Genomic DNA, 12,368 nt, shown 5'->3' on the forward strand with positions numbered 1-12,368 from the left:
ATCAATATATACATATGTGCATCAACATATACATATATATATATATATATATATATATATACATACATACATACATACATACATACATACATACATATACACACACACACACATACATACATACATACATACATTTATACATACATACATACATACATACATACAAACATCAAAAGTAAGACCCCATTGGTTGCCTATGTCATGCATTTTGTTGTCTCATGAGCATAAGAACAAGCACTTGTGTTCCTTACCTTTCTTTGCAATGGGGGTCTTGATTTTGGTGGGGTATGCCAAAAATTGATCAACAACATTATTTGATGCATATAGTTTTAGTAGTTTTAGTACACATACATACATACATACATACATATGTGTGTGTGTACATACATACATGGATGCATGCATGCATGCATGCATACATACATACATACATACATACATACATATTGATGCATATAGTTTTACTAGATGGGGAAAATAGGCCCTACTCTGATTTTTGTGGAGAGACACAACTAGACAAATAGAGCAAGTCCAGGGTCGCTGGGGACACCTCCCGGCAAATGGAGATGCCCGGTATGAAATTTTAGCACCAATTTTAGGATGTAAGCTGCATAGTCATGTCCAAAAAAAGTTGTCAATTCTTGCATTAAATGTAGGGTGGTGAATATATGCTATTCCGTCATGGGGCCGGAGAAGACGGAGGCAAAAAATTGAACCTCCAAAAAGACTTCTTTTACCAGTCTATGGGGACCGTGGCTCTTACTAGTGTTGAGAGTGGACAAGACAGCTACCGTTGGTGTGATATGGGAATCTCCCAATCTGCAATTTTAGCACCAATTTTGGGATGTAAACTACATAGTCAGGTCCAAAAAAGTTGTGTCAATTATTGCATTAAATGTAGGGTGATGAATATATCCTATTTCATCAGGGGGCCTGCAGAAGACGGAGGGAAAAAATTGAACCTCCAAAAAGACTTCTTTTACCGGTCTATGGGGCCTAGCTCTTACTAGCATTGAGAGTGGAAAAGATAGCTACCACTGGTGTGATGTGGGAATCTCCAAGTCTCAAGTTTTTGGGTACATGAAATTAGATCATGCTAACGGTAACTCTAAGAGGTTCCAAAGGCAGGCAACATTCTTCATCATAGCTAACTCAAATGCAAGGCAGTGAAAATGCCAGGAGAGTTGCTAGGTAGCAGTGATTTTGGGAAGGGATATGATGATACTTTGTTGTGTTATGTAGGATATTAATTTCCATTAAATTTGGGACATGTTAGATATAACTTCATAAAAATCCTAAGTCATGAAATTAATACATTACAAGTTCAAGCATAAATAATAGTTGTGAAGTTAATGCATTAAATATTCAAGCCTAAAGAAGAATTAATCAAGACCTAATGCACCGTACCAGAGACTTTGGCCTTACCCTCATTCCATAGACTTGCCAACGTAAGGCCAAAATTTTCATTCTTAAGAATATGTGGAAAGACCTTACATTTGGCCCACTTTTGGCAAAAAAATTTCATTCTAAAGAATAGGTGGAGTGAAATTGTGTTTGATAAATACAAATCAATGCTCAAGTTTGGACATTATTAAAGAAAGGTATCCTTTTGAAGATATTGGAACACATGAGAGAAATAATATTGAATATACATGAATTTTTAGACATACTATTAAAGACAAATGAACATATAATGGATGAAATCCTATTGATGATACATGAATTTTCAATAGAACTGTTATTCAAAAGATTTGATGGATTGAATGTAGCTTTAATACATTATCCCTTTTACAAGAGTGTTTGAGTTTAAGGCTTGAAACATAAGAATGAATTTGTGTTGAAGCCTAGTGGTTTGTTAAGGATATGTGAAACTTGAAGTAAAAGTACTTACAATGGAAGGGATCATATCAAGATCCTATTAAGGACATGTGAACATATAGTAGAATAATTCTACATAAAATCAGTGGATCAAACTTAATGGCTCAAAAGCAAAAAGGGATGATGGTGCAACCTAGGGGCTACTCTACGGCACTATGGCAGCAATCTTTGTAGTTACTATCAAAGGTAGTGTAACTTTTTTGTCAAGGAAAGAGACGCGAACCACTCCACATGACCTAGATCTGTATGACCTAGGTTGCACCGACTTGTTTCTTTCATGGATAAAAAGTGACCCTTAGGTGATGCTATAGCACTCCCTTTTTGGGTCCATTATTATAGCACAATTGGGGCCTTTTGACCTAATACTAGCTACCCATCAAATATTTGTTGTAGATGTTAGGGGTAATTACCAAACTACTAGTGGTAGTTTTATCACCACCATTAGTAATTTTATTTGAGTGTTCCTTAATGGTAGTTCTCCTACTACTACATACAATATTACCAATAGTAGTCCTAATCCCAATGATAGTACACATAATATTATTATACCGTCCAACTTTAATCATCATTATATCTATGAATGCATATATATAGGTCTATCTATATCTATACCTATTTATTCGTCATCCAGTACGTTTGCATTTATTTTTGGTGCTTTGCTTACTTTGAAACTAAAGATAATGTGATTTCATTATTGTTTGCATTCTTGTCAAACATGAGGAGCTGGAATGCATAAGAGTTGGGAGGCACATTATAATTTCTGTGTAAATTTGAGCCATTGAATAGCCTATTGATTCTGATTGTTTTCTTTCTTATTAAATCCTTAATTTGGTTATTTCACACCGAACATCGCCATATCAATTCTTTTTTTTTTTGTTCTAGTAATGTCCTATCGCAACATAGTCTAGGGTTGATCAAACAAGATAAATGGGTGCTCACATTAATATATTTTTGAGAGTCAGAGGATAGTGGCTGTAGACTACAAAATCATCACTTTGAATAAATTTGGCAAGATTCTTCTGATAGAAGGAATAATTTCTATTGCACTAAAGATGAAAGAAAATTATCAAAAGGCTGATACAAGGCTCAAAATCACACTGGTGCTACTAGGCTTAATAGTCGTAGACTAGTAGTAGTACTAGTGTATTTACTAAGTAGTGTGCATGCCTCTCCTCATTAAAATTCATAGTCTTCAAAAATATATAATACATAAGTCAAAATATTCTAATTAGTTTTATCATCCTAATGTTTAAACTGACTTAAATTCATAGTCTTCAAAAAGGTATAATACATAAGTCAAAATATTCCAATTAGTTTTATTGTCCTCATGTCGAAACTGACTTTCTCTTCCTTCGTCTCCTATGAGCTTCAAACCTTTAATCCATTAATCTCTCAAATAGTAAGAATGGTCTTGTATTAAGAGACGATGATATCTAAAGTGATCTACAAATACTAAGAATGGTCTTATATTAAGAGGTGATGATATCTCAAGTGTTATACAAACCGTAAGAATGGTTTTGTATTAAAAGGTGATGATATCTCAAGTGTTCTACAAATAGTAAGAATGGTTCAAGTGTTCTACAAAAGTATTAGGTACCTCTTAGTGGCTGAAGGGAAGGAGTGATGATATCTCAAGTGTTCTACAAATAGTAAGAATGGTCTTGTATTAAGAGGTGATGATATCTCAAGTGTTCTACAAATACTAATAATGGTTTTGTATTAGGAGGTGATGATATCTCAAGTGTTCTATAAAACTATTAGATACCTCTTAGTGGTTGAAGGGAAGGGGTTGGAAGTATGGGCAAAATCTCTAGGAACTACAGGATGGTTGCAAGAACAATTTTGAATGTCATAAATGACACTTGGGTTTTTCAACATATGGGTGAACTATTTTTAAACATTTTCTTTCATGGTTGATAACACTTTTAATAAGAAGAACCATTTTGAATGTCATAAGTGTTGATGCAATCCCATGCTATGAAGTCTACAGAAAGTTTTTTTTCCCCACATATGGGTGAAGTGATGTTTATGTTACTAAGTTCAACATATCAAGCAACGCATTTGTTTTGATTATTGAAGGAGTTTGATAATAAGACCCATTTCAAATGCAAAAGAATTGTTGTATTAGTAATGGAATCCGCTTTGGAGTGGAAATTCGGTTTCTTTCAAACCACATACTATTGTTGCATAATGTGAGTATGGATCCAATTGGAAGTTAAGGTAGACTATAATTCGCAATATTGGTATAGTTACACATAGTGACATAAGTTTTATTTTCGACAATTTTCCCAAATAGTGGTTTCCACAAAGCTATGTTGAATACCTCGATAAGGAAATTGTGGAAAAGCTCGCTCGCTTTTTTGGGCCCGCTCGCTTTTCCTCGCTCGCTCTATCGACTGCCTCCGGATCACTTAAACCATGGTTGTATTACTTCAATGCTTTGACATTCATGCTATTACTACATAGCATGTCATGCATAGGCCAATAAGAATTTATTTTATTCTTGGAGAGATATAGCCAATGCTTTACGACTTTATTGCAATAGCCAAAGCATAATTGTATTTCTTTAATGCTTTGACATCCATGCTTTGGCTATTCCAACCATATGATCACTGATAAAGACCTAAAAATGTTTCAAAAGTCAAGTAACAAACCATCATGACCTTATGCTCTATTAATACTTATTTTAATCACAACCATCATAAAAAATACTTCAAAAGTTAAGTATCAAACCATCATGACTAGGTGCTCTATTAATACTTATTTTAATCACAACCTAATCAAGTGTAAAATTCTCAACTAATTTTTGAATTCATAGCATTAATGAAGAATATGAAAATAGAGAGGACAGAACATGTGGCTGCATAGCTGAATACATTAGAGCAAGCTTCCACACTAGCAACTAGGTGGCAATCAGATGCTACTACCTGCGAGCTACCTGCCAACCATGAAAAAGCCCAAATATTAATAACTTTTCATTCATATAAGGCAGAATTCCACCTATTTTACACAACATAAAGACTACAAATCACCACAACAATCCAAAGGTTGGGATTTGTACACATGACCCATCCTTCAAAGTTTTAAGCCTGATGAAAAGCCACTTACGTAGATGTCCCATGTTTCATGTTGGAGCTTCTTAAACTTTTTAAATATAAAACGCCCTTTTGTATATTAACTTTTGGGCCTTATTTTAGTTCCTCATGTATATATATATGTCTGTAAGTAATGGAATTAATAAAAACCCATGTGGAACTCACGTGATAGGGTAAAGTAAACAAGTTTTAAATGGAATAGTTAAAAAATTCACGTACCACCTATTTGTTCACTGTAAATGCTTTTGAGACTTTGGTTTTCTAGCATTTGTCTCACTGATATAACATTCATATCAAGCCTGCAAATACAATAAAATATACACAAAAGTATTCATTGATATTAAAGAAAATTTAAATACTAAACATTTAAAAATAAGACCATCAACAGATATCAAGAAAAAGTCAAGCCTTACATCAACATATCTTCTCATTGCCTCCTTTTGAATAATCGTTAAACCTTTAATTGATTGCAATGAGAGATCCATACGCCTACGGATGGCTTGAGTTATTCTCTCTCTCTCTCTCTCTCTCTCTCTCTCTCTCTCTCTCTCTCTCTCTCTCTAATTGTAACAAGTTTCAAAGAAATCACCCAAGTGACATGATTGCTTAATCCTCATCGATCACATCATCATCATCACCATCATCTTCAATATTCACCAAGTTAGGTAAAATTGGTTCCTCTCCCTCTCTAGGTCCATCATAAGTATCCAATATATCATGTGGAAATGATTATGGGCATGAGAAACCTGTAGACATAGAGAAGTCAATAATGGAATCGCTATCTGCCCCTGCTCTTGGAATGTGATCAAGCACAACACTCCAATTTTGCTCCTTTGGGTCAAGCACATAAAACACTGGTTGTACATGTGCAACCATGACAAAGGGTTGGTCATCAAGATTTAAAGAGCTCATTTTCTTTGTTGCTACCAATGATGGTTTTGTAATCATCTAAACTTGATTCTTTATTTATCTAAAATATCTCTCTTGTATGAGAACAAACGATCTCATTTAGCTCAACTCCTTTATGTTAGTACATAGTTATCCTTGGTCTCATATTTCATGCTATGTAGTAGCCAACAAAGTTTTTTCCCTAAGTGGGTTTTCCCCCAAATTTTTCAAATTCCCCATGCTTCCCTCCCCCCACCCCTTTTACACCTTTTAAGATTATTTGCTTAAATAAACTTGATGACAACTTTTGGATGAAAAACTATAGTTTAGCCTTTGAAGTGCCTCATCCTAACTTATACATTAATAGACCTTGCACGCACATGCATTCACTAACATCATTTTAGTATCTCCTTTAATTACAGCATCAATAAACTTGACCTAAACTTGTAATGGGATTGGATTTTAGAGTAAGATGGACACATGTGTAAGTAGTATCGTTCTTGTTGCCTTGTTATGACATGTTCTTGCATAATATCACCCTTGTTTTGTAAGTGTTCCAAAATGGATAAAGTAATTCTACCTTGTACTTCACCTAGTTTTACTGGGGTATCCTCCTTGAAACCATGAAATATTTATTAATCATGATGATGTGCATGTGGGAGGTACTATCATCAAAACTCTAGCATCCATCTTTTGTGTATAGATGGCATGCAAGAGAAAACATTGGCATTAATAGAGAGAGTCCAATAAAGCCATATGGGCTGAGTTTAAATCTTATATGGGCTGAGATAGACTATATCATCCCAGCCCCACCTAGGAATCCTAGTTTCTCACCGCTCATGGATGGTGCATGGTGAAAAACAAGGAAATATCCATTCCAAGGCATGAAAATGACATTAAATGGCCATAATACTTTGCATAGGCCTTGAAATCTTGTAGTTTAAGTCTTGTGCAACATATCATGCCTAGCCACTATCATTTGCATGGCTAGACACACACCAATCCATGTTTTACAATGTTCATGCATGATGCATGGTGAAAACCTTGGAAATATCCATTCCAAGCCATGCAAATGAAATCATATGGACATGATACTTTTCACATGATTTTGCAAAGTATGATGGCCTTTGAATACCATTTTCATGGGGCTAGAAACACAATGATGCATCTTATTCAATGCTCATGCATGATGCATGGTAAAAAACTAGGAAATATCCATTCCAAGCCATGCAGATCACATAAAATGGCCATGATAGTTTTCAAAGGCATTAAAATTACCTAATTTAAGGCTTGTAAAAAGTATCATGTCCATCGAATACCATTTGCATGGCTAACGATGCAAGGTTTCCAATGCTCATGTATGATGCATGGTGAAAAACTAGGAAATATCCATTCCAAGCCATCCAAATGGCATCATATGTCCAAGATACTTTAAATAGGCCTTACACTCCAATATTTTAAGGCTTATATGAAGTTTTATGCACACCCATGCATGCTTTTCAATGCTCATACATGATGCATGGTGAAAAACTAGGAAATATCCATTCCAAGCCATGAAAATGACACGGGATGGCCATGATACTTTGCACGGGCCTTGAATTAACCTTTTTTAAGGCTTGTGAAAAGTATCATGCCCATCAAATACCATTTTCATGGCTAGAAGCATGATGATGCATGCTAGGAAATATCCATTCCCAAGCCATGAACATGACATTAAATGGCCATGATACTTTGCAAAGGAGTTGAACTTACCTATTTTAAGGATTTTGTATAGTTTAAGACCCATTTAATACCATTCTCATGGCTAGAATCACACCAATGCATGTTTTTCAATGCTCATGCATGATGCATCGTGAAAAACTATGAAAAATCAATTCCAAGCCATGCAAATGATATCCAATGGTCATGAAACTTTGCAAAGGCCTTAAAATTCCCTACTTTAAGTCTTGTGAAAAGTATCATGCCCATAAATTACCATTTTCATGGCTAGAAGCATACCGATGCATGTTTTTCAATGCTCATTCATGATGCATGGTGAGAAACTAGGAACTATCCATTCCAAGCAATGAAAATGAGATCAAATGGCCATGATACTTTGTACAAGACTTCAAATATCCTATTTTAAGGCTTTTAAAAAGTATCATGCCCATATAATACCATTTGCATGGCTAAATACACACCGATGCATGTTTCTCAATGCTCATGCATGAGAAATATCCATGCCAAGACAATAAAATAACATCCAATGGGCATGATGTGGGGGTTAAAGGTCACTGTGCTCTTACCCCGGTTATGTACAATACTCAAACACATATATAAATGAATGAAAAAGAAGATTAGGGTGATTCTGCACCCACCAAAACTTGTGTGGCTCTCTGTCTCTCTCTCTCTCTCTCTCCTTCTATTCTTGCTTCTGTTGAGAGCACTCTCAACTGGTATCAGAGCCCGGGTGATCTAGCTGAGCATGCATGAATGCTTGAAGCTCAGCAGCTCTGTGGAAGGAAGGAGAAGCTCTATGGGAAGCTTTGTGGGTGACTTTGCTTGCATCCGAGTGTGTAGAGACCTTGGAGGAACCTTTGGAAAAGTCACTTTGGTTTTGTGAAGTGGTTTTGAGAGCCTGTTAAGTGTTTTCAAAGAAAAAGTCGTTTTTTGAGCTTTTCCCTGTTCCGTTCGATGACAGAGACTCCGTATTGACTTGTAGAGGCAACTATTGCTTGCTTTTGGTATCCACTTCACTTCAGGAGCTTGGAAACACCTTCATTCTTGAATCTGGGATCATTTCATTGGATTTCTGACTCACTGTGTCAGTTTCTGCGTTTTTGGCCTGGGTGTTGGAACTCAAGTTTGGAGCAACCATTTGCAAATCTGTCAGTTCCGATGGACTCAAGAGGTCCTAAAACTTCTATGTTGCTCATCATTCGCACTCCGGTGGAGTTTACAAATAGCTCTATTTCCAAAAACGTTTTTCAATCCGTGTGTTGGACCCAGTGATTGAGACCACAGTTTCCAAAACCGTCTGTCCCATTGCGTTTCGGACGCCCAAAAACCCCTACCTGTCAGTTCTTGCACAATTCGGTGGAGGATTTTTAGAGTTATAGATCTCTGTGTATTCGATTTTGTCTCTCTGTTATGCAATTTTCATTCTAAGGTTTTGAAACCTTAGATTTATGCCACATGGCAGTGGATAAGTGTTGACTCCCATTTCTCACTCATCGGTTGGGATTTTGGAGTTCTGGCAAAAGAGAGATATTTGCAGATTTTCTTGCTGATTTCGATTATGCAATGGCGCCCATGTTTTGAGACATCTCAGGTTCTATTTTCAGAAGCGGTCATTACCGTGGGACTATGATTTCTTGAACATACCTTATGCAAATCACTCTAGTTGCAGTTTGAGCAGTGTGTGCTCATTCATGGTGTGCATTGGGTTGTAGTGGATGATTTATACGCCATTTGGATGCATTGCGGTCCTTATTAGATGTGCTGATAGGCCCAACTTGCCTTGTGGGATGCTATTTTTATGAACGCTTTGCACATGGATGCTATTTTATGCTGAGGGACAGCTTTGACACATTGCAGGTGATGCACTGATAGTGCTATGCTCTCTTGGATGAGATATTATTAATGCATATGCCAGTGGATGGTGTTTATGCTTGAGTCATTTGGCACTTATTGGCATTTTGGATTACCATTGCAGTTGGCATTTTCTTTTGGGCCAAATTTGCTCATATGGATGCATAGTATATGCACATGAGTCAGATGCTTTGAGCTTTGAGTTTTGGTGATATTTCAGTCTATTGTGGAATACACATTTGGGTGCACCTGGTATTTTGGTGTGATTCTCTCTTGAGGCACTAGCATTTGGGATTTTGCTTTATTTGCATCATGGCATCCTCTTCCATGTCTGAAAAGGAGTTTTTTAGCATTAAAAAGTTTAATGGGACAAACTTTTCTTTGTGGAAAGAACAAATAAGGGATGTGCTTATTCAAAAGAAGTAGATTAAACCCTTGGCAGGGATTGAAGCTAAGCCTGCAAATATGTCTGAGGATGATTGGAATGCGTTGGATGCATTAGCAAAATCTACTATTAGACTTCATCTTGCAGAGTCAGTTTATTTCACAGTAGTAAATGAGCAGACTACGGAAGATTTGTGGAAGAAACTGTGCCACTTATGAAAAGGAAACTGCCTCTAATAAAGTTTACCTCATTAAAAGGTTTTTTGAGCTGCAGATGAAGGAAGGGGTCTCCATTGCTTCTCACTTGAATGAATTCAATATTATTTTCAGCCAGCTTCAGGCTCAAAAAATGAATTTTGATGCGGAGACTAAGGCAATATTTCTCTTATGTTCATTGCCATCCTCATGGGATACCTTCCGTACAGCTGTCAGTAACTCTGCACCTGGTGGAGTACTGAAATTTGATGATGTTGTGGGTAGCTTGTTGGCCGAGGAGATTAGCCAGAAGTCTATGGATGGCAACAAGCAGGATGCAGCCTTAAATGTGCAAAGGGTCAGATCACAATTCAGGGGGAAGTCCCAAGAAAGAGGGAAGTCACGTAGCAAATCCAGGGCACAGAACATTGAGTGTTACCACTGTGGCAAGAAGGGCCATATGAAAAAGGATTGCTACAAGCTAAAAAGAAAAGAGAGCAAAAGGATAAGAAAAAGAATGCAAATCGGGGTGCAAATCAAAAGGAAGAGAGTCCAAGGGAGGAAAAAGGAAAAGTGAAGATCGAGGAGATCAATGCAGTCACACATGATAGTGACAATGATGTTCTCTTCATGTCTAGTTTATCTGCAGAGTTTCTTACCACTTCAGATGATGCATATTCCCAGGATTGGATTTTGGATTCTAGTGCTTCATTCCATGTTACTCCCCATAGGGAATGGTTCTCCACTTATGACAGTGGAAAGACAGATTGTGTGCATCTTGGAAATGACTATGCATGTGACAGTGGGAGTAGGTGACATAAATTTTTCTTTTGCAAATGGGTCTGCATTTGTTTTGAAACATGTGAGAAATGTGCCTAAGCTGACCAAGAGTCTTATTTCAGTGGGTCAGCTAGATGATGCTAGTTTTCACACCACTTTTGGCTTTCAAAGTTGGAAAATTTAGAAGGGCTCTATGCTTTTGGCCAGGGGTGCCAAGTGTGGGACTTTGTATCCCTTACATGTATCAGGGGTATTTGATCATGTTGTTGCAATAACCGAGCAGCCGAGCACTTCTTTGTGGCATTGCAGGTTGGGGCACATGAGCCAGAATGGAATGAAACTCTTATGCCCTTTGGGTTATGTACCGCATTTGAGTTTCTCTGATTTTGAATTTTGTGAGCACTGTCTCTATGGGAAGCAGACTAAATCAGCCCATAAAAGAAGGGGAAAGAAAGAGTTTGAAATGCTTGATTTGGTGCATTCAGACGTATGTGGTCCCATGCCTACACGGTCATTAGGCGGGGCTGAATACTATGTGACATTCATTGATGATCCAACTAGGAAAGTGTGGGCTTATGCTATAGCTCGGAAGAGTGATGTGTTCTAGGTATTTCAGAAATGGCTGGCCTTGGTTGAGAATCAGTCAGGTAGAACGCTTAAATGCCTACGGACTGACAATGGTGGAGAGTATCTCTCTCATGACTTTCAGCATTTCTATGATACATGTGGGATTAAGAGGGAGCTCACATCCCCTCGTACTCCAGAGCAAAATCCAGTTGCAGAAAAGATGAACCGTACCATTCAAGAAAGGTTGCAATGCATGCTTTCCAATGCAAGTCTTTTGCGTGGCTTGTGTCTAGTGAATGCTTCATAAGGAGTCATACCTTGTATCGGTTCGGTAGGAAGCCGCCGATTAAGCAAGTAGTTAGCTGTAGCTATTGCTTCTGCCCAATACTGATTCGGAAGATGCTTTTCACTAAGCATTGCTCTAGCACTGTCTGCTAAAGTCCCATTCTTCCTTTCAGCTATTGCATTTTGCTGAGGAGTATCTGCACATGTGAATTGTCTTCGAATGCCGTGAGTTTTGCAAAAGTTCATGAAGGCTGAAGACATGTATTCACCTCCTCTGTCTGATCTCATGACCTTGATTTTTCTGCCTGTCTGGTTTTCTACCATGGCTTTGAATTCTTGAAATCTGGCAAACACTTCAGATTTCTCTTTCAGAAAGTAGACCCAACAATATCTGCTGTAGTCGTCGATGAAGGTCAAGTAATAAAGTGAACCATTGATGCTGCGGGTCTGGGCATAACCCCATACATCTGTATGAATTAAATCAAGAATACCTCGTGCACAAGAGGTACTTCTGACAAAGTTGGTTCGCTTTTGTTTGCCGAAGCAGCATGCTTCACAAACTTTTCCAAGAAACTGTAGCTTCGGAATCCCAATTGCCATATTTTGATTCCTTAGATCTAACAAGTACTTGAAGTTGACATGACCATATCTCTTGTGCCATTTTGCAGATAGTGGCATCTGTTGCATTTGAGCTGACATGGCATGCTTATCTGGTACTGTAGCTAG

The sequence above is a fragment of the Dipteris shenzhenensis genome, chromosome 19, assembly GCF_047967505.1.
Source record: "Dipteris shenzhenensis isolate YYH24624 ecotype China chromosome 19, Dip_SZ_1.0, whole genome shotgun sequence".
Taxonomy (NCBI): Eukaryota; Viridiplantae; Streptophyta; class Polypodiopsida; order Gleicheniales; family Dipteridaceae; genus Dipteris; species Dipteris shenzhenensis.